Raw genomic sequence first — 26,071 nt, 5'->3', positions numbered from 1 at the left:
AGTAGGTAAGCCACAGTAAGGAAACTTTGACTTATTATTTTAATAATTATTATAATTACAAATAAGTATTAAATAGTGACTTTTTAATAAAAAGAGCTGTTCATATAAAAGTTTAATATAAAAATCATTACAAATGAACTAAGTGGCTACAAAATGGTTGACATTGAAAAATGAAATTTATTTTGGAAGGTAAATGAACGTTTTTATAAATATACATATACATACAAAGAGAGAGAGATTCATGGAGCATTTCATTATGATTTATAAAGCATCCTGCAGGAGAATACAATTTAATTTGATTTCTGACGTAAGGCTTGTTGTTCCCATCCAGGAAGCAATTGTTTTCTCCTACTAAAACAAATACACTGGAGAGCACAAATTTTCTCATTCTCCTGAATCAATAGCTTTTACTCGCTTTAAGAATGTGCCATTTCGTAATAATGTATTTGTTAAACAAAAAGCTGTACATGCACCCAATACAGCACTAAAGGTTCTTGATTGATTGCTTTAAAGTATATCACTTAAACATGGACACTAATTATAAAGGACTCTTTCAATGTTAAGAATCGGTTTGAAAAGTATATCAAAGTTCTAGGGAACTTAAAGTGCAATTTGGGTAACGGAGGTGACAAAGGGAAATGGCAGCACTCCAAAGGTTGGAAGATGGCAGAGGATAGCTCTACAGTACAGTGGCCCTTCTTCTCTTGCAGGCGTAAGAAAAAGGCATAAGAAAATGCAAGCATCTTTCCTTCCTTACCCTGCGTCTTCGTTTTCTGGGAACAAGATACTGTTTTCCTGCATGCAAGCTTGAGAAGTCTGATCCCTGGGAATTCCATCTACAGATGGGCTGACCTGCACAGAGTGAATACGTAATTTACCTGGAAAGGAATGAATATGTCCGTGAGCACTCAGAGAAGAATTCTCCTTTAGTAGGAAATCTCTGCAAGTGGCCCTTTTCTGTATGCAAGTATATGTGCAAGGCACATTCTGGGAGGTGTAATCTGGAATTACCAAGTCAGGCTTCACCAAGTTATGCCCCCCTTCAGATTGGCTGTTTTCCCATGGCCTGGCTGTGGGAGACGGCACAGGATGCTCCGGCCCTGATGGACAGTTGGGAGACGGCTTGCACAGAGTCCTTGTCCTCTTCTCCAAGCCAGGACTGCAATGGAGACAAAGGACGCAGTTCAGGAAACTGCTCCATTAAGGTCTTTGAGGCTTTAGGTCAGGGGTCCTCAACGTTTTTCAACAGGGGGTAGGTTGAAAGGCGGTGGGGGTGGGCGCAGGCCAGTGAGGCAGAGGTGCCCATGGGCGCGGGCCGGTGAGGTGGCAGCGGCGGCAGGTGGGTGGGCACGCGCCCAGCAAGGCAGAGGCGAGCACACGCGGCGAGGCAGGCGGCAGGGAGTCCAAAACCTCTGGGGCAAGCCAGATAAATGGGCATGGAGGGCCGGATCTGGCCCGCTGGCCGTAGTTTGAGGACCCCTGCTTTAGGTGATTAGACAACAAAAGTTGTGGTGGGGGGGATGCTACAATATTTTACCATGCATGTTTCAAAGCTAACTATTTCGAACTTCATCATGAATTCATATGACATCAGTCAAGGCTCAATACAAAGGCGTGTATGACAAATAGACAAATTTTGACCTTCAAGAGGACCAGTTATGAAATTTGGCAGGGAACATCAGCACTTCTGGTATGATCTTGCCTTATCAGTACCAGTGGTTTGCTGTGCAAATCAAAACTTAGTTACACCCTGACTTTTGCACTTCTGGAATGTTCCATTACAGTTCCCAGTTCAAAATAAAATTCATTATTCATTTAGCCTTATTTTGAGGCTAAACTTTTAGAAGGGTACATTCTGAGAACCAGTATGTTTAGAAAGGAAATCATAAGTCAATCATTTATCTGCAGGCTGAAGGCCATTCATAACATTGCACAACATTTAAGAAAAATAAAACAATGGAATAATTGAACATTATTCTGAAAAGAAAGTTTAGAACTAAAATGCACCTAGGCCCTTACACCAAATAATCATATTCATAGTTCACTGTGATGGCAGTCAGGGCTTCAGCGAGGGTGTTTGAAACCTCTAGGGACAAAAGCAATCTGCTTGGCATCATCTTAAGAAAAACACATAAAAAATGAATATTTAAATGCATGTTTTGTGCAGATTTTCTCTAAACAGAGATGAATGCGGAAACAGGGCAGTGTGGACTTACAAGTGCATGTGCACAGAAATGACAAGGGCCAGAAACAGGATGGTTTGCCTCTTTGGTACGAGCTCCCCGGGAGTGGCGATCATAGCTAAGGCCAGGTGCCCCACCTTCAGTAGTCGAATGAAGTAGCTCTCAAGGCCTTCTCTGTGGCATCCCCCAATCTGAAATGATCTCAAGCATTCCTGCATGGCACTTCCTCAGTATCTTTTATGTATTAAATAAGGAATCATTTATTCACAAAGGCCTTTGGTGGTGTTTAACCGTTTCTAATTCTAGTTAGCTTTGTTGTTTCTGTTAATGTTACTCAGATTTTTATACGCTTTTTACGGATAGTTGACCCTTTCTTTGTCATTATTCTTTTAATGTTTTATGTAAGCATCAGATACATATTTTAAATAAATAATTTCATGTATAGAACAGAACATGAAGTCTGACGACAAACCAGTCCAGAGTGTAACCACCTACCCATCCAGCCAAAGCACCACTTTACAAAATGTCAGCAGGAAACAGCAAGGCTCAGGGAAGAAAGTTGGGGTGCGGAGAAGAGGTTGATACTGGGCAGATAGTAGGATATGAAAAACACAGTCCTAATTCCTGCTTGCCTGCTGCTTGCTTGATTGGCGATTGAGCCTTCTAAGCAAATAGTCAAGGCAACACATAAACATATTTTGCCTGATTGGACAGAGATGTTAAAAAATCTGTGTCCAGTTAGTGTACAAATGTGCTGATACAACCAGACTTTGGTACAGTTAGGCAGGCAGGAAAGGCATCCTTTGAGATAGAAATAAAATGTGTGTCATGGCCATTGGATCTTGTTGATCAAAGAATGATTTAAAATACTAATTAAATTCATTTTGGCATCCGGAGATCTGCCTGTGCCAACTTCAGCGCGCATACGACTGCACAGCCTTTGGCTCGCGACCACAATTTGTGTGATTCAGCCTATGTCATCTGCAGCCGCAGTTGCTCATGGCGCTGGCATGGCTTGCATGGCATGAGAGTGGTTAAGAAGACATGGTGGCTCATCCCATGCCAGCTCCTTTCCCCAGAGTCTGTCACTGGGAGTTTCTTGTCATTATGTGCAAGCCCAGGGAAGGTGAGTCTCAGTCTGTGCCCCAGTGAACAATGCCACCCATTACAACTGCAACAATTGAGCTTCGGTATCACCATTATCCAAGTTGTTCTTTGGTCTCAAGTTCCACCGTATCAGTAGTGCTACCTCCCCAGTGCACTTTCTTCCAAGATTTCACTTTCGACTATTAGCCACTGCTTCTACAACAGCACTACCTACTGCCCGCTCATATCCCACCACTCTTCTTGCCATCTTCTCAGGCCTGTGGTTGGGTTTGGAGACACTTTGCTCTAAGTCTGCCATGCTCCATCATTACCACTCTGACTTGTTCTATATATTTGTTTCTGATTTATAGCCTGCCCTTTTCCTACAAAGGGCTCAAGGCAGCTTACATCATTCTCCTCCTCCATCTTATCCCCATAACAACAACCCTGGGAGGTAGGTTGGGCTGAGAGCCTGTGACTGGCCCAAAGTCACAAAGCTGGCTCCATGGCCGAGCGGGGACTAGAACCCAGATCGCCTGAGTCCCAGTCCCATGCTCTTAAATATGCAACTTCTGCTTCCGCTGACCCAGGCACATTGGTGCAAAACCGTTGCAAGCATTGCTATCACAAGGAGAAGAAGGTGCTTGAACTTTTCAAGTGTAGGACATGGTTGATTGTACTATCCTAGCAAATGTTAGTTTGTTTATTTATTACATTTATATCCCAGCTTTTCTCTTTTAAAGAGCTCAGTGTGGTTTACATCATTCTCTTCTGCCTCTCAGTCTCATCCCCACAACAACCATGTGAGATAGGGTGAGCTGAGAGTCTGTGACTGGCCCGAAACTGGCTCAGATCGCCTGAGTCCCTGGCACACTCTTGACTTCCCACCTTGACTTCTGTAACGCGCTCTACATGGGGCTACCCTTGAAGATGGTCCGGATACTTCAGTTGGTTCAAAATAGAGCTGCCAGGCTGCTGACGGGGACTGGGCGTTATGTTCACATGACTCCAGTCCTCCGTCAGCTTCACTGGCTTCCCATTGAAGCCCGGGCCCAATTCAAGGTGTTGGTGATGACCTATAAAGCCCTAAACGGCTTGGGTCCTGGCTACCTGAAGGAGCGCTTATGTCCATATATGCCTGCACCCCCCCCCCGAGATCTGCGGGAGAGGCCCTTCTCCGGGAACCCTCCGTGAAGGAAATTAGGAGGGTGAGTACTCGGAGGAGGGCTTTCTCTGCGGTGGCGCCCAATCTATGGAATGCGCTCCCCAGAGAGGTCCGCCTGGCGCCGTCGTTATTTGTTTTTTGGCGCCAGGCCAAGACTTTTTTATTCAAATGTCATTTTAACTGTTAATACTATTTATTTATTTTATTCTTCGGCCAGGGCAACTTATTTTATATTGTTAACTTGTTTTATATTTTTATTGTATAATGTTTTAATTGATACATTTGTGAGCCACCCCGAGGCTTCGGCGAATGGGGTGGCATAGGAATTTTCTAAATAAATCAATAACCACTACACCACACTGGCTCTCAATTAACCAAGCCTGTCAAAGTAGACAGCAGGCTTTGCAAGTGCTCTAATAGCTGCACTCTGGACATCCCACATAATGTGCATACAAGCTCCCTGAGGGCACGATCCGCCCTCCCATCAAAATATATATGGTCGAATCCTGACCGAGTCATGCTTGAGTCTTATTCAAGTCCCACTGCAATAACATTGAAGAGGAACTTATCCTCGTAATTTTAATAGGGCTAAAGCAAGACAAACATAGTCTGGATCCAGCTTATTAAATTTAGCACACAACAAGGCCCGAGGAAGCATCTGAACTTACTCAGTTTTGAGTTCAGCAGAAGACACCCTCACATGCAGAGGTCCAGTTGCTGGGCGCATGGGAAACGGATTTCCCCTGCATTGCTCCCAAGTGTTGGAACATGCGCACACTGGTGCACATTCATCTTAAGAGGTGCGACTGCAGACTGTACAATCAGGAAGGTGGGCAAGATGCATCTTTTTTACTTGTTTCTTAATATTTTCTTTGTTAAAGGTGTTTGCAATATTCTACCATGTTTTATGCGATTGCTGTTTTTGTTTTCTGGGTGTTTTTTGTCAGCCACCTTGGTTGGCTTCAGAAAGGCAGTATAGAAATTCAATAAATAAGTAAAACTGATGCTGCCACAGGAAATGGAACATGCCTACCTACGTGGAAGAATATTCGAACTGCTGGATCCCAGGAGCTATGAGAACATAAAACAGAATCCTAACTGCTTATCACAAACACCAATACCTACACACCATACAACAATGTCGGCTCCCTACTGGATCAGGCTATAAATATACCATCAGTTTCCCTGGAACAAAATCAACCACATTCTAACTTTAGCTTAACTGTTTTATGGATTGGGCTGCATTTTATGCCAGGCACAACACTAGAGAAAAGCATCAAAGCACCACCACAACAGATGTTGGGTTATCACAGGCACTGTATAGAGGAGAAAAATCTACCAATGGACTCCTTGGAATACCAACCAGTGGTGGATCAGATCTTTGGTTTTACAGGTAGACGCATGACCAAACAATCCTTCTTACTCTTTCAGAAGAAAAGTATTCAAATGATGCTCCTTGAAGACTTAGTCTAGGTAGCTATTCAAAATCAGCACTGGCGTTCATGTGTTTTCCATCAAGGAAGTCTGTGGTTACCTTCCTTATTCTGCTGGACTGGAAAAACATAGCTAATATGGTGTGATCTGGAGAAAGCTTTGATGCAAGAGCTTTACAAATAAACCTCCAGATGCCATATGGTTTACATCCATCTCTCAATTTATTTCCTATAAATGTCTATTGAATATTCCATTGAACGAACACATGTGAAACTAGAGCTGGAAAAAGAAAGCAAGGTACAGAAATGCTCTGTGGCAGCATGTGATTATCGTATTTCTTTTCCAATATTGCTACCAGCCTTAAACACACGGTAAATTAGTCAAATGCCAGACTTCTCGAGAGTCAGAGGGAAAAATAAAGAAACAATATTTTAAACCTTTCAAAAACAAACAGTCTGTTCTCTCACGTGTTGTAATGTAACTCCCACCACTGGCACCGGCCCTTTTCTGCCATGAAACTGCCTCGAATGTTCCATTTCTGCCATTAGAAAATTAAGCGTTCTGGAGAACTCATTTAGGGCAAGCTGAATGCTATTAAAACATCACAGGGAAAAAACAAATATTAGAATGGGAGAGGCTCATAGGTATATTTTTCACTTGATTGACTAGTAGCTTATATCATCATTTCTTGCCTTTCTTTGGTTTCATTTCTCCTTCCAAGTGACTGTAAACATATCAGCAGGTTTTAGTCAATGGTCCTTTCTTCAGAGAAGCTCACTTTTCTAAGGGGAACTGAGTTTGCATGTGGAATTGCTCCAGAACCAGTGGAAGATTTGTCCCCAAGTCTTTGTGATAGTCCCACCATCCACCACCCCCACCATCTTTTTATTCACTCCACCTCTTCAGACACAAGCGGATGCTGGGTGCATGAGAGAGGAACATAAAGGAATATCCCGGGTGGTGCTGGGGGAATGATATTTTGCTCTCAGGCTGGGAGAAAGCTTCAGGAATGGAACACTTTATTATAGTTTGTATAATGCCTTTCCATACATTTGCCTCACCATACAGCTTCCTTGTGGAATTTGAGGCACTGACTTTCATCTCTCAACAACCTTTGGTGGATATCTGGATTCTCTTTGTTTCTTATCATGATGCTTCTGGCAGTCAAATAAACCAGCTCATTTATGCCAACTATAGCTGCACATTTAAATGTCTTAAGGGACCACACCAACTCCTGCGCACTCCCCACCCACTGATCAGCCACCATTATGCCAGTATTAATTCCGCCCTGGAAGGCTGGCCACCGTGTTTTCAAAGTAACGGAAAGCGTGGCATGCAATGTTCTAGAGTCATCTGGGTTATGGCAAGGCAGTAGGTATGACAGAAGTTGGCAGGACTGAATATAGAAGGTTGAACAGACCTGATGACAAGGTAGATGAGAGAAAGCAGAAGCTGGTACTCAAATACTTCAAATGTAAATTGTACAGTTCATTTCATTAAAATGCTGATTATACTTACATGGCTTTATTTAGGGAAAAACAGATAGAATATAGAGATCAAAAAAAATACAGGTTGATGAGCAACAAACCTATCCTTGAATTATTTTGGAAGGATGGTGCTTTTCTAACCTAACTTAATCCTTCCAGAATAAGATTGATAGACCTTAAGGTCAGAATAAACCACCATGATTACATCTGACATCTGGCAAAACAAATGGCACAGAACTTTACCCAGTAATCAATGCATTAAAGCAAATAACTCCTAGCAGGTAACCTGTGGTTACTGGCCCTTTTCAAAGAAGTGAAATTAACCTCCAGCCTTTTGGCCCAAAGCCACGAGGGCAAGCGTCATCAATGGAAAAGTGATCTTTCTGTTTTCTATCTTCAGCAGTTGGCTTGAATAAAGCAATTTCTCCACACCCTGAAGATGATAGGAGAAAGATTCAACATGTGCTTTCCCCAATAGGTTTAGGCTACAATCCTGCCCCCACTTCTTAGAAGTAAACACCACTGGACTCAATGGAACTTACTTCTAAGTAGACTTGTAGACAATGTAATGTTAGGGTCAACACTGCAGTAGCCTTACAGAAAATACTTTGTAAAGAAACAAACTGTATTGCAAAGTCACATGTAACTTGGATTTATAATTGCAACTGGGGAAAAATAGAAAAGTAATAAAACAGAAAAATTGGGCATGTTTCAAAGTCAGTTGTCTTTTCCTGCATGTCACAGGGTTGCTGAAAACCGCCTTTCAAAGTTGTTCATGGCTGAGCTAGAACTGAACTGGTGTCATCAAGATTATGGTGTGTGTACTTAGGCCATTTGGAAGGGTGACACATGACCCTGTTTAGGTTCTCAGGTTAACTACTCTTCCCAGTTCTGTTCTAGGTCTGTATTAACCATGGTGCCAATAGGCATGAGACAACCATAGTCTAATAAAACTGGAAACACGAATATGCAGGAGTGCCTCTGTGAGAAAACGTGTTCCTATGGTAGACTCACTTAATCACCTAAGATTAACTGCTCAGGCATTGGTGGTTGGGTCCTTGTCACAAGACAGAGGAAAACCAGATCAACTCCTAGGAATGAAGATGGGAGTAATTAGTCATCTACTCAATAATGAACAGAATGACTTGCCAGATTTATCACAATGTCATGTTGGCAGAATGGGGAAAAGATGTTGCTTCTCCCTACTTATTCCACACTTTTCTGTTCTGCCACGCATACGGCAGATTCAGAAAAGGCTAAGTCCAGAACACAATTCAAAATACGTTCCATCCACACTGGATAAACCTACTTACAAGCTCTTCAGCCCTTCATTTCTTAAGAAAAGCCTAGGATCATTGTTCTAGTATAGGGGAGGATGACTTGGGAAATTTAAAGTACTAAGACCCAGTCATCCAAAGTTACCTGGGGGTTGAGCCCCAAATACTAAGACGCATTTTTCATCAAAGAAATAAACCCTGAATTGTTTATTCTCAGACACAAAAACATTAAAGATAACTCCACTGTAAAACAGAAAAGGGCAAAATAGAGTCAGAAAATACCAATAATGATTTTCCTCTCTACCAGGTCTGGGTTTACTATTATGCTCAAGTATTTCAGAGATCGTAGCAGCTATGCTGTTACTCCAAACAGTTCATCTCTAGTTGTACTTGGTTGCATATGATTAGTATGCAACCTTGGATGAAGTCGTTTGTTACCCAGCCAGTTCAGCCATCTATACCACTGCAGCCAGGTAAGCACACCAAGGCCCAGTGATAGAGCAAGAAGGCCACCGGCAGAGAATTTCCCCAGCATCTGCTGAAACTTGTCATCCACTCAGCAGTCCAACTTTTAATGTATTTGTTACGTTTGCCTTTCTTCCAAGTAGCCCAAGATAGCAGAAAAGACCCAGAAATGCCAACTAGTCCACAATTAATGGGAGCTGTCAGATGCCATGTCAGTGCTCTGTCATTTGCTCTGGCTCCTAGGGTATTTCTCCATTGAATTGGAAGTGCTGCTATTAAATTAAGCCCTATTCAACTTGGGGATAAATTTCTTCAAGGATTGCATCCTCTTGTATATACCTACCCTGTCCTTAAGATCTTTATCTGGGGACTTCCCCCAGGTATGTTCCCTCAATGAACTGGGTCTTTAGTAGCAAGAGAGAGTTTTCAGTGGTGTCACACCAGGAATGGAATGTCCTCCTCAGAAAGGCTTGCCTGGTTGTTGTTTTGTTTTAATTTTCAGTGCAAGGTGTCCCTTTTCTTATTCCAAGGTTCTTGTTACAAAGTTTTCATATACTGTTACTCCTAGATGTGTTTCCAGCAAGCTGGTTTTAGGGTAGTTTTTTAATGCTAATTTTAGGCCGGTTATATGAATTATATGTGGGATTTTGAAAGTTTTATGTTGTCTATATAAATATTAATTTTAGTATATGTTTTGACGATTATATGCTATGATTACATTTTTGAATTTTATTGAAGCCTAATTTTTATAATCCACCCAGAAGACATGGTGGATCAGTGATAATAAAAGGTTCTTACATAAATAAATGAATCCTATGCCTAGGAAGGCGACTGTTAGTTGGATGTTATGTCAAGGTCATTGGTGGAAAAAGATATAGAGAGGAGAATAGTGTGGCTGCCCCTTACACAGTGCTGGTGTTCTTAGCTAGAACGTGTGAGCCCATGTCGGAAAGAATAGGCTCACTGCTTTCAATAGGAATAGAATTAAAGCCCATTCAGAGCACAGACACGTGCACGCGGACATAAAAGAGGGTCCCACAGCCCTCCTCCACCTTGGGAGGAGCCATGCTGGGATATACTGGGAGTTACAGGACTTTTGCCTGTCTAAACATGCAAGGATGGCCCACTTAGACATGTGCCTCCTTCTACATTTCTGACGTTTAGGTTTGATGTCCCTTTCTACGCTGCAGAGAAACTTAAGATTATTGGCCTAACATATGGTTACATTTTTCTTTGCATCAGTTCCGTTGTTCAGCTCCAGAGTGAGAAGCATAATCTCAGCAGCCAAAAGTTCCAAACACTTCAGCTCCAAAATAGGAACTGCTGTAATGATAGTCAGTCATGTAAAATAGCAGATGTAGCTTAAAGATAAAGCAAATCCCCGTAAGAGGATATGGGGAGGATGCACTACAATAAAGTAACCAGATTCTTTTCTCTGTGCATCATCTCTTTCTGTTCCAAAGGGGGTGGGAGGTCCTGTAATGAACATAGCAAACCATGATGTCTTAAACAGGAATAATATTGAGGCGCATTTTTCGTGAAAGAAAGAAATCCTGCCTTGTTTATTTTCCAGCATAAAAGCTTTAAGGATAACTTGAAAGATTTCAGGTGTGTGCCCCAGTGAGGTGAAGGAGGCTAAAGAAGCAGGAGGTGTGGGTGGGCATCAAATACACCAACAAAAGAGAAATCTTCCATTGTGGAATATGGTTCTTAATGTCTTAGATTCTTAAGAGTTCCTTAACTCTTAAGAAGGTTCACAGTCATTTTGCATTTGTTTGCCCACCTGTGTGAAGGCCCGAGCATCCAAAATTATTCAGACAGCTAAAGAAATCCGACCACATGGGGCAGTCAGGTGGCCTCTCTTACCCTCTATCTGAAGGGTTGCCAGAGGACTGACCTCTATTTTGAAGGCATCCCCTAGCTGAAGGGCTTCCCAGCCCAAGTCCAGTTTAATGATAAAGAATCATCAGATGGAAGATCTGAGCCTTGAAACTGTTCATTAACAGCTCCTGGACAGCAGCCTGGAAAGGAGGCACATGAGTGGCCCGACCACAGCATTCTGCGCTATGGTGAAACGTTTTGGAAATTCCTAAACGGTCATTCTACCAAAATGTCTTTTAATTAGGCCCTGAATTATTAAACTCTTTTGAATGGGCTGGCATGGTTTGTCAATAATTTAAAGAGAGTTTGGGCTTGTGCCAACACTTTTTATTTTTAAGCAGATGTTGAAGGCCCATCTGTTTATGGAAGCCTTCCCTGTGTAGTGTAGCCTTTCATCATATTTTGACACAATACAATCTATGCCCTGATATTTATTTTTATGTTTTTATTACTTGTGTACACCACTTTAAATCTTTAGGTGAAAGCTGTTCATAACTACTTGAAAATAATAAAAATAATAATAATAATTTGAAAGAGTCATTCTGGAACATAGTTTGAAGAGCCAGATCAAATGATACTCCAATCAATCCAGGCCATTGTGTGAAGGGCAAAATGAATGGCTGAGTGCCAGCCCCACTTTTTCTGGCCTTGGCTGTCCATTCCACGTCGGGAATGCTCAACCAAATGCATCCTATGTGCATAAATCCAGTCAAAATGACATGATTAATTACCAGAGCTTCCACCGGGGGACCTCAGCCTGAAAGAGAAGTTGTAAAGTACAGTAAAATGCAAAAGGAAGCCAAAAAGTGCTTCCTGTAAGTGAAGATTCTCAACTGAATAAGGAAAGGTAAGAACTGAGGGAAAGGTATGCTGTGGTAAGAACCAACGAAATTATGAAAAAAAATAAATGCATGTAGTACATAGTGTTCGCTATTATTTGTGGTTTAGGCAAGCACCGGGGGGCTTGGAACCAATCCGCGTGGATATGGGGGGGGGGCAGGTCCTGATGTATTAGATTCTACACACATGGGCCAGTCTGGACATCACATCCCTTCGTGAACAGTTGGGGCTGGAGGGCACAGCAGAGGGCGGGGAGCAAGCTGGGTGGAAGGAGAGGGCAGGTGCGCTCAGATGTTGCTGCCTGTGGTGGGCTTTTTATTTATTTATTTATTAAAATATTTCTGTGCCGCCCCTTGCCAAAGCCTCGGGGCGGCTCACAGCACAAAATAAAATACAATAAAATACAAAAATAACAATATAAAATAAATAACAATATAAAATAAATAACAATATAAAAGAATGAAAGGGTTAACTGGAATGAAAGGATTTTCTGACTCAGCCCAAAAAGAAGCAGAAGGGCAATGGAAAATATAGATGCCTGGGAATTAAAATGGAAGCTAAATGTGCAATTGGAGAGCAAAAGCAACCAGGATGAACAGCATTTCATTCCACACCATTCCCACCCCTGCACAGCCACACGATTTCATGCAGCTGCTATGAAGTAGTCGTTTAGCAAGGCTGCTTTGCAAAAGCAGGGGTGAGGAAAAGCAGCATAGCCCCTCTTTCCTGCCCATTATGCATGACCAGGAAATCTTTCCACTGATACTGCATACAGAGGACATGCTAAAAATAAAGTGTGCGTAACACATGCTCCGTTAGACGTGGCAGCCTATGGTCTGCCCAGGTGGACCTTGGTCAACATGTTGCTGACTGTTCAGTCAGACAATAAGCTCCACAGACTGGCTGTGAGACTAGACAAAGCAACAGAGTCTGTGTGACGGAGCTGGCTTTAACCCTGGATCTTTGGTTTAATTATGTTATGGATCTGGCTTGCCATAACACTTTTATAGTCTTTCCCCTTTGGTTTTTGTCTTGGTTTTTGCATTGTCTGAAGCTTGGGCATATTTGTATTCTCTAAACAAGGCAACTAAGAAAGCAGAGTGTAGAAAAATGCTCTCTCAGTCAGCCCTGTTGAATAAAGTACTGCTCAGCCAGTTATTTATAGACAGCTGTTTAATTAAACCACTGTAGGTGTTCTTACAAGATCAAGGCTGTTTAGCACGTTGCTATAAAAGGTAGTAATTCTAAAAGCAGAGATTCAAGCGGCCACTGTACTCACTTGCTAGAATAGCTTGCTAAACACACAATTCTATGCATCTCAGACAGAAAAAGTCCTACAACTCTCTACATTCCCCAGTCACTGGCTGAAGAATTAAGAATAATCAACATGGCCATTCAACACTCAGGATGACTGATACAACGTTTTTCTGGCAGTTACCAGTTCTGAACTAATCTAGAAAGTTAAACCTGTCCAGCTCAATAGAGGATAATATATGGAAAGTACAAGGTTTATGTGGGGGGAAAGCCTTCTGGATATGGATGTATTCTGATTATATTTTCTGGAAGAATATGGAAGAGGAATGGCAACATGGATGCCATAAAGGTGCAAAGCCTTTCATATATGGGCTGCCTCAGACCAAATGTAACATTGGCCGAATGAATGTTCACACCTGATTTCTTCCTCTAGAGGAAGCCCACCAGAACTGGGGTCTTTTTGGATTGAGAAGTGGGGCTGCAGCACCACTAACACATTGTGCTACGTGTACTCATTGCATGACATTTCTGGATCTGTAGAATGTGCAGCCCTTTGCTACACCAGCACTGGTGGAGGACATGAGCAGCAGCACGGTGCTGTTGCAGGCATGCTCTGTCTGTGAGCTTCCCACTGGCCTCTGTGAGAACAAAATGCTGGACCAGAGAAACTAGCTAGCATGCCTCTTCTCCTGTTCTTATGAGGACATTTTAAAACTTCCTCAGAAAGTGGTGGCTATCCCTCTGAAGCAGAACAGTAACCATGTCATACCTAGTAAGTAGTGTGCTTAGTATGAGCAACCTCATAATCAGGTTTTCTATATATGACATGCCATCTCTGAGAAGAAAGCCTCTTTAATGGGCTACGAAGTAATGGCTGATTTGGTCTTGGTCCAGGAGGACCTTGGCTTAAATTGTTACTCAGCTCTGAAGGTTAGCTGGTGACTCTGGAGCAGCATTATCGCTAATCAAGCTTGCTACAGTTGTTCTTTTTCCACAGGAGGTTCTAACTCATTGCGGCTAAACAGCCTTTAGATATGGCTGCCCTGAACAATCATAAGTATTGTGGCCAATCCATTCTTTTAGGTTTTTCAGCCAAGACCTCCTTCTTCTTCCTACACTTCTCCTCCCATTTATTTTACCTTGTATAATCTACTGCAATTGTATATTATTATTATTATTATTATTATTATTATTATTATTATTATTACTCCAAAATAGTCTATTTTATGTGGTTTATGTTTTTATACATACTTCGTTGCTGTTACCTTCTGAATTCTCACTAGCTCCCACTTCCATAGGAACTTTAAGACCAGTCCTACATAGAGCACATTGCAGTAATTAGGTCTTGAATGGTGACCAAGCTACTCCTGTACAGGAGAAGTCATTGCTTGCAGATGACATCCCCAACCACCAAAGTCGCTTGAGCCTCCAATGACAGTAATGGCTCTAGAATTACTCCTAGAATACAAACCAAATCTTTCAGAGGGAGTGCAATCCCATCCAGAGCAGGGTATAAACCTAACTCACAGACATAGGAATGACTCATCCACAAGGCTTCTGTCTTACCAGGATTCAGTTTCAACTTATTCGCCCTCATCCATCCTATCACTGAGTCCAGACACTGATCCAGGATTTTCACAGACTCTCCTGATTTAGTTGTCACTGGGAGATAGAGCTGCGTGTTGTCAGTGTGCTAAGACAACGAAATGGGCTAGCCGTCGGTCTTGGACAAGTCTCTCAGTCTCATTGTCATTGCCAACAGGTCTTTCATATCACTTGGTAACTCTCCAAGCACAACATGTTTTGGTAGAGGCAATTCACACAGTCAACTGCAGGTCATTAAATATTGCATAATGAAATTCTGAAATATTGGGGGTTCAGCAGCCATGTGCGAACCATCCCCAAGAAGAGATAGAATGGGTTCTGGTTGCATATCTTTTACATTTATAGGACTCTGTCGCTGCAGGAACACTAGATAATCCATAAAGCATTTTCCTTCCATAAGTGTTGCATGAAACATCTGCCCTGTTTCTAAAGAGAAACAAGAAATTCCTCCTTCACGGCTTCTTGAAACCCATGGAGATACGTTACAGGGTAACTGCTGCAGCACAGCCCTACTGCTCAAGCCAAAAAGAACCCAGCTTTGGTGGGTTTCCAATAAAGGAAGAAATCAAGCATGAAAATTCATCTAGGTGCAGAATGTTGATAGGAGGCATTTGCAGCATATGGTTAAACCCAGCCCTTTTGTGGGATTCATATTGTCATCCATTCCTTGTTTTTGGTCCCTTTAAGTTTTAGGGTTGTTGCATGGTTCTGGAGATTTTGAGTAATAACTGGCTGTGCTGTCTGCTGTCCATACACCATATTATAAGCCACAGAAAGAGATTTGTAGGAGAAAAGCTAGCCCATTTATGCAGGTGAGCAAAACTATTCACTGGTGATACACGTTGTTATTTCCTATTTATGTGCATCTGGGCATTCAGCTCCTCCTCTAATACAGTCCCTTTTGTAGGAGATAAGCAATTTGTTTTATCTTGGCAATAGCACTTGTCACAAGCTTCCTTCCCCTGGGTAATGACTTACTTCTCTGACATCTCTTACAGTGTAAGCAAGGTTACCTGACCACAATTTAGTGGAGAAATGGATGGAAAATGCTTTCATTTAACTGATTAACATTTAATTAACACTGTTAATTAACACAGATTTTACCTTTTTCAGCTGAAGTGTAACACTTAACATTGACCTTAACTTTTAAAATCAAAGCTAGGTGATAGGAAAGCTGAGAGAAAGCTATGATTGATATTATGCATTATAATCTAGCTAGATGAGATCTGAGTTGATGTTATAAAGTAATGTGCATTGTACCATATAAAAGTCTAATGATAGTTAATGTTGGTTAATTAAGATGAACGCAGAATGGTATTGCTCTGTCTCATAGGGGCATTAGCAGCTAGCAAAATATTATTTTAGTTAAAGCCACCCATACTGAATCACTTCAGATTCTCAGAGAAATTAATCATGAATTGAATTAGATTATAAATTCTAAAAATGTATGATAGTCATGGATCTTAGCACAGCAAATGCAAAAGCCCCCTCCCTTCCTGTATGAAAAGCATTTATGGAACAGGATAATGGCTTATTATGCACAAATTAGCAAGACATCGGTGTTCCCAAAGAACATTGTTTCTAATGTGGCAGCATCCAATCAACAATGTGCCAAGCAGTCAGATCTTTTGGTGGGTTCTGATTCCTATTATTTCTATCAAGGTGGAACATTGACTTCTCATCCATGCTTCCAAATATGACAGACCTGCCATGAGTCTTTCAGAAATGCCATATTTTGCCAATTCAGAGAAGCTCCGCTTTGAAAAAATCTAGTTTTTCTCTCATCTCTGTGAAGTGTCCAACCCACCAAGGAACCGGGATGTAGCTGCACCAACAGCAGCAGGCCAAAGCCAAAAGCTCTCAGAAAGGCCTGTACATGCCAGCCTGAACTAGACAGCAGAATTCATTCTAGTGGTTCCACCTTCACCAGGAGCAGGCCTTTTTTTGAAAGTGATGGGTTTAAACTGCCCTTTAAAGACCAAGCCACATCAAAACACTTTGTATTCCAATAGCAAGCAATATATCGGTGTTGGGAAAATTAATTTTCCCCAACCCAGCTACTGGCTGGGTTCAAACAACAGAATAACCTGCACTCAAGCACTGGGAATGCACTGAGTGTGTGTTTCATTGAAATGTGAGTTGATGTTGTAACACGGGTTATGAAGTTGCCTAAACCCAGATGCACTAAGAAACCATGGCTTGTTACCCAAGAACAGCATGAAGAGAACTCATGGCTTGTTGCTGGGTTATGTGTTGTTCAGCATGGTTGGTTATTAGCTGGTTCAGAAAACATGATAACCCACATATCAACAGCAACAACAGCAACACTCACTGTTGTTTAAACCCAGTTACTATGAGGATTGTAGCTAAGTTTAGAAGGAACAGGGAATTTTGTGGGATGGTGACAGATGACATTGGCATCCCTGTGAGTCTTGGCTCCTTTAATTCTGGCAGAGGAAGTAACTACATTATGGAAGCCTCCCAAATGGCATACATCTTTTTATGTTACTGGAGTAGTGAAAGAAGGGGACATCTTGCAACAGTGCTTCATACAGCACAGAAGCAATACAGGAAAGGTACCCTTCAACAGTAATTCATTCTTTGTTCCAAAATGTATCAGTGATACTGAAACCTGAATGGTATAACTAGCAGCTTTAATCACTACAGTCAATGGTAATAGCTTCTCATATAAGCAACTTTGCCCAAAACCTTAAGAAAGAAAGAAAGAAAGAAAGAAAGAAAGAAAGAAAGAAAGAAAGAGGGAGTCCTCTGTAAATAGATTCTTATAAAGAAAAGGAAAAAACCCTTGGTGATACAAGCCTTCAAAATAATCTCTGTGGCAAGTTTCCATGTGCTTTGAACAGCTGTTACCACCTCCTATTTGCCCCTTGTTATGTTTTTTGAATAGCCCTGTTAAGTACAGGGCCCAGGTGTTCTTCCACAGAAGATAATATTCCAAGGGTAGTGTCTGACCCCTCTGCGAGTTCCAAAGGCAATTGTGTTGGTAACTTTGCATTTGCCTGTGGGGCTGTCACATAATTAGTCTATTCATGAGCTGTGGGGGCTGCTTTCTAGTTATGAATGCCTTTTTTATCCCTTTGACTCCTCTTTGATTCTTAGGAATGGATACAATTTTATTCCAAAGACAGCAATGTGCTATTCCCTTTTAAAAGATCTACAATATAAGACGTTCTCCCCATGGGATATCTCCTTGTGCCTGTATTTGTTTTGTGTCTATGTGTGTGCCAGTTATGTGTGTGTAAATGTAAATATTCACAGTGGCCTTTCTACTGCTCACGTCCAAGAAGAGCTCACACTGGGGTGACTGCCTATGAATTAAAATTAAAACCAACAGTTGGCATTAAAGGTCACCGCTTTATTAGAATTATTCATCCAGATACAATTAGCTGCATACCAAACTGCAGGGAAGACAGAATGAAGGGGACTTTGTCATCCTGGTTCTCATCTAACCTACCCTTATGACATGAATAGCAAAATGTCTGATTTCTAGAAGAAATGAAAGAAATCAAGTGTAGCATCTCCTCTGAGAGGAGGATCTGTTGGATTTAGAGGGCAATGGGGCCTAGCAATTTGATTTGCGTCTGCATGACATATGTTCAGCTGTATAGCAATACGAATGCTCATTTGAGGTCCACCTCCCCTTAGCATCTACAAGCCCCATCGAATTGCACAAGGTCTATGATTACAACCACTTCAATTCACATCCAAATATAATGCTTCTCAGTTTTTTAAGATCAATGCGTTCTTTAGTTTGCTCTATGGCTCACAACTTACTGGGTACAGTACAGTTTAAACTTTCAGTTTAAAGGTAATTCTAGGATGGACAGGTGGACAGACAGATGATCAGACAGACCAATTGCAGATAAGCTATCTTGAGAGCCTAAACAATGTAATTATGAATGGGAAAAATAATCTTGCAACAGTGAATACACACACACACCACCCCCTCTGGAGTTATGCCTGCAGGCTGCTGTTATTAAGCTCCCATAAATGCTAACGTTCATTTATAGTGTATCCAAAGTTCCTAATGCCAGAGATAAGCCTGAATCAGTGATGACAAAAATACTGAATGGCTATTCAGTAAAAGTAAATCCACTGTCTCCAGTTGGAGCAAGCCACGGCTGGGAAGATAGAGCCCTTTCAAAACAGCTAAAATACAGTCTGCTGTTTGGCATGAAAATGGGAGTGGGGCATGAATCCAGCTCCCACAGTCATGAAAAATTATTAGTAGAAGTATTAACATCTTTTAAAAAAGAAATAGCTGCCCTAATCGTTGCACAGGAGTATAACTTGCACCAATAGATTTTTGAGATTTACACGGTTTTATGGTTCAAGTGCCAGAGCGAGGGTGGGGTGGGAGGTGATCTTATAGTGTGCCATGAAGCACTGCTGCTGAGCATCCGAATTCTCCCACTGGATCTCACCAAATGAGCTTCTATCAGCCCATCTCTCTACTAGCGTCCCTCACCGGATTGCTGTACAGAGAAAACGGAAGGGGAAGGCCTTCTCCACTGCCCTGAGCACCTCGAAGGATGGACAAAATAAAAATGCAACGCATAAAAATATTGGCATGTGGAACATTCCCTTCTAGATAAAGATTACTTTTAAGCAACTTGCTTCCATATTTGGAGTGAGATGTGGATGCGCGAGTACAAGTCACCGGTAAGTTGACCATTCGACACAGGTACGCCAAGACCCTTCTCGTGTGTGCCCAGTGCAGGGACAGGCACGGGGAGGGAGTGGCTGCCGGGCAGACTGACGCGTCTCCTCCTAGGCCTCCCCTGCAAGTTTCCTTCTTTCACAAGCAATAAATGCTGACTAGTGGGAACCAGCAGAGGGCAGGGCAAATACTGCATGTGTGACATATTTCTTTATTAGTAGTTGCGGGAAAGATGTGTACGGCTTGGAATACTCATGCAACCCTTGTGGCGTCTTTCTCAGTGGCGGGGACATCTTCCAAACAAAAGGACTACATTCAATTTTGGAGAATCTCTTGGGGTACCATTCCAGTGATGGGTGATGACAAAGGCAACAGGAACAGAGCCAAAAAATACCCCCTCCTGCCCCTAAAAATACAGAATAAGACTAGCATATTGAAGCATTCTGCCTCTTAAAGTTCTTAATGCCTCTTAAGTCTTAGAGGAGATATGTCAAACTTTCAGAATTTTTTTTAAAAACAGAAGCTGGGAAGACAGCAGATGATTGATTACAAAAAAGATCAGGGACCATAGAAACATAGAAACAGAGCACGTCAGAAGGGGTCTCCCGGGCCATCTAGTCTGACCCCTGGCTCTAGCCAGCTCTTCTCACGACATAGAAAGATGCATGACCATCTAAGGAGACCCAGAGGGCCAGCAGAGGATCCTCATCCCTGAGCCAGTTAAACCAGTGCTGAAGAATATATAACCTTTCAGCTGTTGCAACTCCCAATAGTCTTGACCAGCTTAACCAATGCTGAGCAGTGATGGGAGTTGGAGTCCACCAACATCTGCAGAGGTGCCTCTTGCCCACCCCCAAGTTTACTTATTTCCATTAGTAATAAACTGGAAGGAGTAAAATCACACAATTAGAAAAATACAGACAACAAAAGATTCTACCAAAATGTTCGGATTCATGCACAAAAAATATGTTCACAAAGGTGGATGATTTGTTAATAGGATCTGTGAAAACATTTTATGTGCAGGGCTTTCCAACTGTTATTTCTTATTGTCTGTCTGGCTTCATCTGTCTAACCACAGGGCCCTTAAGTGATGCAATTCCCAGAGCTAAATGCACATACTGTGTCTGCAGTTTCTCATAATGAGAGAGTTACGGCCATGCATCGCACCGAGTAAACACTTTTTCTTCCTCTCGTCTCTGTAAAAACAAAATATGAAATAAAAGTTCCTATTGTTAAATTACAAATGTAAGGAATATGTCAAAAGTCTCCCGGGAAACTAGGTTTCCTTCATGCCGCAAGAGTTAAAAAGCAAAATGTGTTTTCCTTCTACTGCTTTGTCAGAATGCAGCGCTAAAGTTGGAGGGTCAAGCCCCAGGTCAAATAAACAACTTTACTGTTTTGAATTTTTTAAAGGTTGAAACTCCAGATAAAACAAGCGCTATTTGCACACAATATGCCCTGTGATCACATGACATGATTGATGATAAGTCAAAACAATTTTTTTGTTTGTTCAGCTTTAAAGTGAATGTGTGGCTCAGATTTTCTGTGGCTTTGAATATTATTAGGCAAACAAAGGCACACATATGGGATGTGGTAAAGGTAAAGCCCTATTTCACAAACAACATGATGTTTCCTTTCCATAGCTCTGACTCATTCAAAAGGAAATTCATGGCACTCAAACTGAGGTATGGTTATTATATCCCACTAATGCAATACTCACAAAGAGCCAGTCTGAAATAAGCTGTAGCCTCATCCTATGGAATATGGAAGAAAGTGTTTCTTCCTGCCCCGTGTACCCTTGTCAACATCATATTTCTATTTACTGCTGCATGGGCAGTCATTCAGCCTCCTATTAGCCCAACTGGCAGAGGAGGCCTAGGGGGAGCACGGGTGGGAATTCTGTCTGGCCGCCACACTGCCCAATGGTTCCTGCAAGGACTCTGCCTGAGAAGAGTGCCAGCACGCGTGTTGACTCAGATTCATTGTCCCTGAAATCCCTTCTACTTGCATGTACACATCTCAGTCAAAATAGGGGTGCAACTTGCAGAAGCGTAATTTCTATCTAGATGGGGAGATTCCATGTGCAAACTTAGAGACAACAGTGGCATGGAAGCTTGGACTGGGGAGGAAGAGTTACTCAACCCAGCATTCATGAAATTCAAAACCCATTCATTCAAGGAGAAAGAGTTGCATGAAATAGTTTCTGCTCCAACTTCTTTTCTCCAAATCATTTCACAGGCTCTACAGCATATTATTTGGAGTGAACCTGGCTGAACTCAATCAGTCTCGTTGAGTTTACTTTCAGATAAATAACATTTGAGATTCTCTTCTGAGACATTCCAATAAAGCAAAAAAGAAACAGAAATGTTAAAAAAATGTTTCCCCTAATTGTTTCAGTTCAAAAATAACCCTGCATGGAACAACACTCAGTCGTTTTATCTAATTCAATCACTGCTTTTTCTCTGGGTGGTATTGAAAACTGCGCCTCACAGAAGTGAGTTCGAACCAAGTAGTGGAGCCCTTAAATAAAGAGGGTGCTCTTAATTCATTTCCATTAAGAAGGGCACCCTAATATACATTAGAGCTAAAATGATAACCTATTCCTGAACACCATTAAAAAAAAAAAGTCCAATGTGTTTTGAAAAAGCTGACCTTGGGAAAGACTCACTTCAAGAAGTCTCACTGGGCCAGAGCAAGAAGCTGGAAGTCTCCAAAGCTGTGTGTGTGCCTCACTTCCCACTTATACCTCACACCCAGGACCAGGTTACAGCCCTTCAAGCCATCCCTGAGAAATTGAAAGCTGACACCCCAATATTATTGAAGAAAAGTAGGCTAGCTGTTGTCAACAGTTGTTGTTGTTGATGATGATGATGATGTTATTCACCTTCCATCCTTACAGACACCAAACAAAACTATCTTCATATAACAATGTTACTGTTGTCGAGGGCAAAAAAGTACCCCTTGTTCACTGTCTGACCATGAGAGAGACTCTCAACTCCAGCAAGTCATATCTTTAAAAGACTCTTTATTGTAGGTGCTCATTAGCAATGTAAAGTGACCCTGTCTCCAGTCAGGACCAGCTGCCACAATCATCACGTACAGTGGATTTGTACATTTAGCTTTTTTGTAATGATTTGTAACAAAAAACGTCATAGCAGGAAACAATCACTTACTTTTGTACATGGTTATTTTGACCTACACTTCCTTTTAGGACATTTGGTGTCAAAACATCTGTCTCCAGGCTTATCTTTACAAATTCTGACCTTCTTGACAAAGGTTTATTTTATATTTTTGACCTTTTTGGTTCTCCCCAATAGAATCCTGAAGAACTGGCCTTGTTGTTTGGTCATCAGGAAAAATTTATATTCTTCACTGTTTACAGAGTAGGCAAGTTATCCTCATCTCATCTATGCTTACTGTACAGGGAAAAGGGAAGGGGGCAATCTTCATTAGAGATTTTTTACAAGAATTGTAATGCCTACTTTCTCCTGCAATTGCATTTCTGTGTGACACAAGATCACATTTTCAACACAGTGGAAACTGCACTGTCTTTATTAGCATATACGCCAACATTTTGCCGAAATATCACAGCAGCACTTCTTGATAAATGGAAGGGACTCTAGTGTAGACTCGCCCCTCCCCTCACCACCACGAGGTAAAGCTATAGAGTAGCAATAGTTCCAGATTTGGGTGTTGTGGAGAAGGACTTATGCAAAGTTTCTTTCCCTGAGTGTTGCCAATGTGTGCTCATCTCTCCAGCTGCTGCTGCTGCAGCTGCTGTTTTGCTTGCTTCTCAGTCCCCAGTCCACACCAATGGTCGGAGGAGGAGAGCAAGGCATACAGAGGCTGCTTTTCCTTGCATTTTGCATTTGGAGTGGAACGGTAAACAGCCAGCAATAGCAAGGAGGCAGTGTCAGGGGACCCAGGAGATCAGATTAACATTCAAGGGTCTGAAATGGCATTGGATCTCTATGATGCCAACTTGTGGAATCTTCAGAATCCTGCTCTTCCAAGTCATGCACATTCTTCAGAGTTCTTAGCTAGGTTTTTTTCACCTTCTGAAATATTATACAAGTTTGGTTGTACAATGTTGCTATAAAATGCCGTAATGTATTTTTATTCATTCTTTCTTTTCATTTTCTCTGTATACCACCCCCACAGCTACAACTTTCTGAGTTCATAAAAACAGATGATAAAAATACAATAAAATATCAGAAAAACTATACACCTTGATCTGTCTTCAGCTTCTACTGTGTAGCAGTAATTGTGTATGTGCATAATATGACCATTTTCTAGTAAACTAAGAAAAATATGCAAAAAAATTCATACCAGCAAAATTCTCTACATTGCAATAGATTTTTAGCTACTTTTCTGAAGATGTGTGTGGCTGGTTGCGGGGTGGCAGGGGGAGAAAATCCAAATCTGTCAAGAAGCAGATGATGTCTGACAATGCTGACAGCCAGTATGGTGTGGTGGTAAAAACGTTGGACTGCAACTGGGTTTGAGTCCTCACTCAGCCATAAAGCTGGCTTTGGGCTAGTCACTGATTTTTGGCCTAACCTTGGTGGTTCTGAGAGCAGAACATTAGGAGAAGGGTTATGCCTTGGAACAGGGGTCCTCAAACTTTTTCAACAGGGGGTCAGTTGAAAGGTGCCGGCGATGGGCACGGGGTATGGGGCGGGGGGGGGGGTGTGCAGGCATGTGCAGAGATAGTTTTCTCTGAGCGAGTCCAAAACGATCTCCACAGCAAGCCACTGCGGCGAGTCCAGAACCTCTATGGCGGGCCAGATAAATGGGCATGGAGGGCCGGATCTGGCCTGTGGGCCATAGTTTGAGGACCCATGCCTTGGAATCTTTGCAGGGAAAAATGAGATATAGATATTAAAAATAAGTACACATCTGCAAAAGATAAGCAGAATGGATTAAACACAGTGCTCAAGGACTTGGCAGTAGGGCCCCCCAGGAGATGCATAATCACCAGGCTCTCCTGATGCCAACATTTATATAGAGTAGCTATCGATCAGAACTGGAAGACTGTTCAAAAACCTTAGAGTATAATCATGGCTAATAACCAATTCACGCAACAACCCAACATGCAGACAAGTTGGGAAGCTGGGCTCTTACATGATCATACACTCCACGGCACATGGAGTACTGTATAATCCAAAATTTTGAGTGGGACTTCACAGACACATACGAGCCACTTAAACAATGTTCCCAGAGGATCGGACCTTTTCATGTGATGGATGCAAACATCTAAACATGGTTGCACTTGTAGATCAACACTCTGATCTCAGTGTACACTGGGTTCAGGGAGGAACGTGCACATGAAATTCTGAGATATGCTTCTGCAACCCAGACCTTTAATAGCATAAAAATATACAGAACTATTGTTTTCACTCCATTGCCTTTCAAAATGATAGGTCAAAATCTCAGCTTTCAAAGGGAAATCTAGGAACTTTTGGTATGCCCTAATTCATTCATTCATTCTTAATAGGCTTCAGCTGAAAGCGTTGATTGTTTTCAGTTCTTGTGTATATGCAGGAAATATCTAACCAATTCATTGGGAAAATACAAATGAGGTAATGTCTTCTTTTCTTTTCTTTTTTTCCTATAGACTCAGCTCTTCCCTAGAGAAAACTCTGTAATTTCCTAACAACTCTGTAGTTTATCCCTGGCTTTCCTTAAGCATATTTTTGAAGAATTCCTCACATAGTTTCCTCCAATGAAGCTCCTTGTGTTAAAATGAGACATTTGTTATAAACATTAGTGAATATAATTAGATTTTAGTCTGAAACTTTATATCCTCGATGTATATAGTTGCTGCTTCTAAACAGCAAACTTCTGGAGAAACGATTAATATAGCTTAATGAAATGAGGGTCCCATACCCCCCTCCCCCATAAAGCTGGCTAATGTAATTTTTAAAAAACTCAATGGCTAATTTTGCCCTACTTAGTGCATTATAATTATATGATTACCTATAGAAACACTGCAGTATGGTATATGGAAGATCAAAGTTACTGAAAAGTCAGCATGTAATTAGTTTCTTGCTTTGGAGCATTAGGTAGAATTACTGCAAAGAATCAAAAACTATCATTTTATAGAGACCCTTAGGAGGTTTATAATGATGGTAGACAAATATATGCATACAATATCAGTTGGTGTGCTAAAATTTAATTTTCGTGAGGAAATGTGGTTGAAGGTGATCACAATACATGGTGATGTTCTTATTTTAATATTGGTGGATATTATTATTAGAGAATCATATCAAAAGATATGTCACCAGGGAGAAAATATCATTTATAAATTGCTAATGAGTAGCAAACAGTGCGTAGCTTGGAGGTATAAGACATCTTTTCACAATAAGCATTTATGATCAAACACAAAAGATCAAGTGGGGGAAGAAAGAACATAGGATCTATATTTTATCTTTTGGTGCTCAACAACATTTTCTATGGTTAAATGGGGTTATACAATGGATACATTGAATTTTACCCTCATTATAAAGGCAAAAAAGAATCCTTATCCTTTTCTCTCTGGTATAGGGCTTACTCTATAGTGGCCTTAGTGATGTTGTGTCCCATTAGGATAACCCTCATTAGAGCATCACCCCTTTAAGAAAGCTTTGTTCCCAAATATAAAGTTATAAGGAAGGTAAGTAGTGCAATTAGAACTTGGAGGTCAGCAATGCCCTGCTGAGTTAGATACTGAA

This window comes from Varanus komodoensis, unplaced genomic scaffold, assembly GCF_004798865.1.
Source record: "Varanus komodoensis strain SLA01 unplaced genomic scaffold, ASM479886v1 scaffold6_4, whole genome shotgun sequence".
Classification (NCBI taxonomy): domain Eukaryota; kingdom Metazoa; phylum Chordata; class Lepidosauria; order Squamata; family Varanidae; genus Varanus; species Varanus komodoensis.
Note: the sequence above shows the minus strand (reverse complement) of the source record.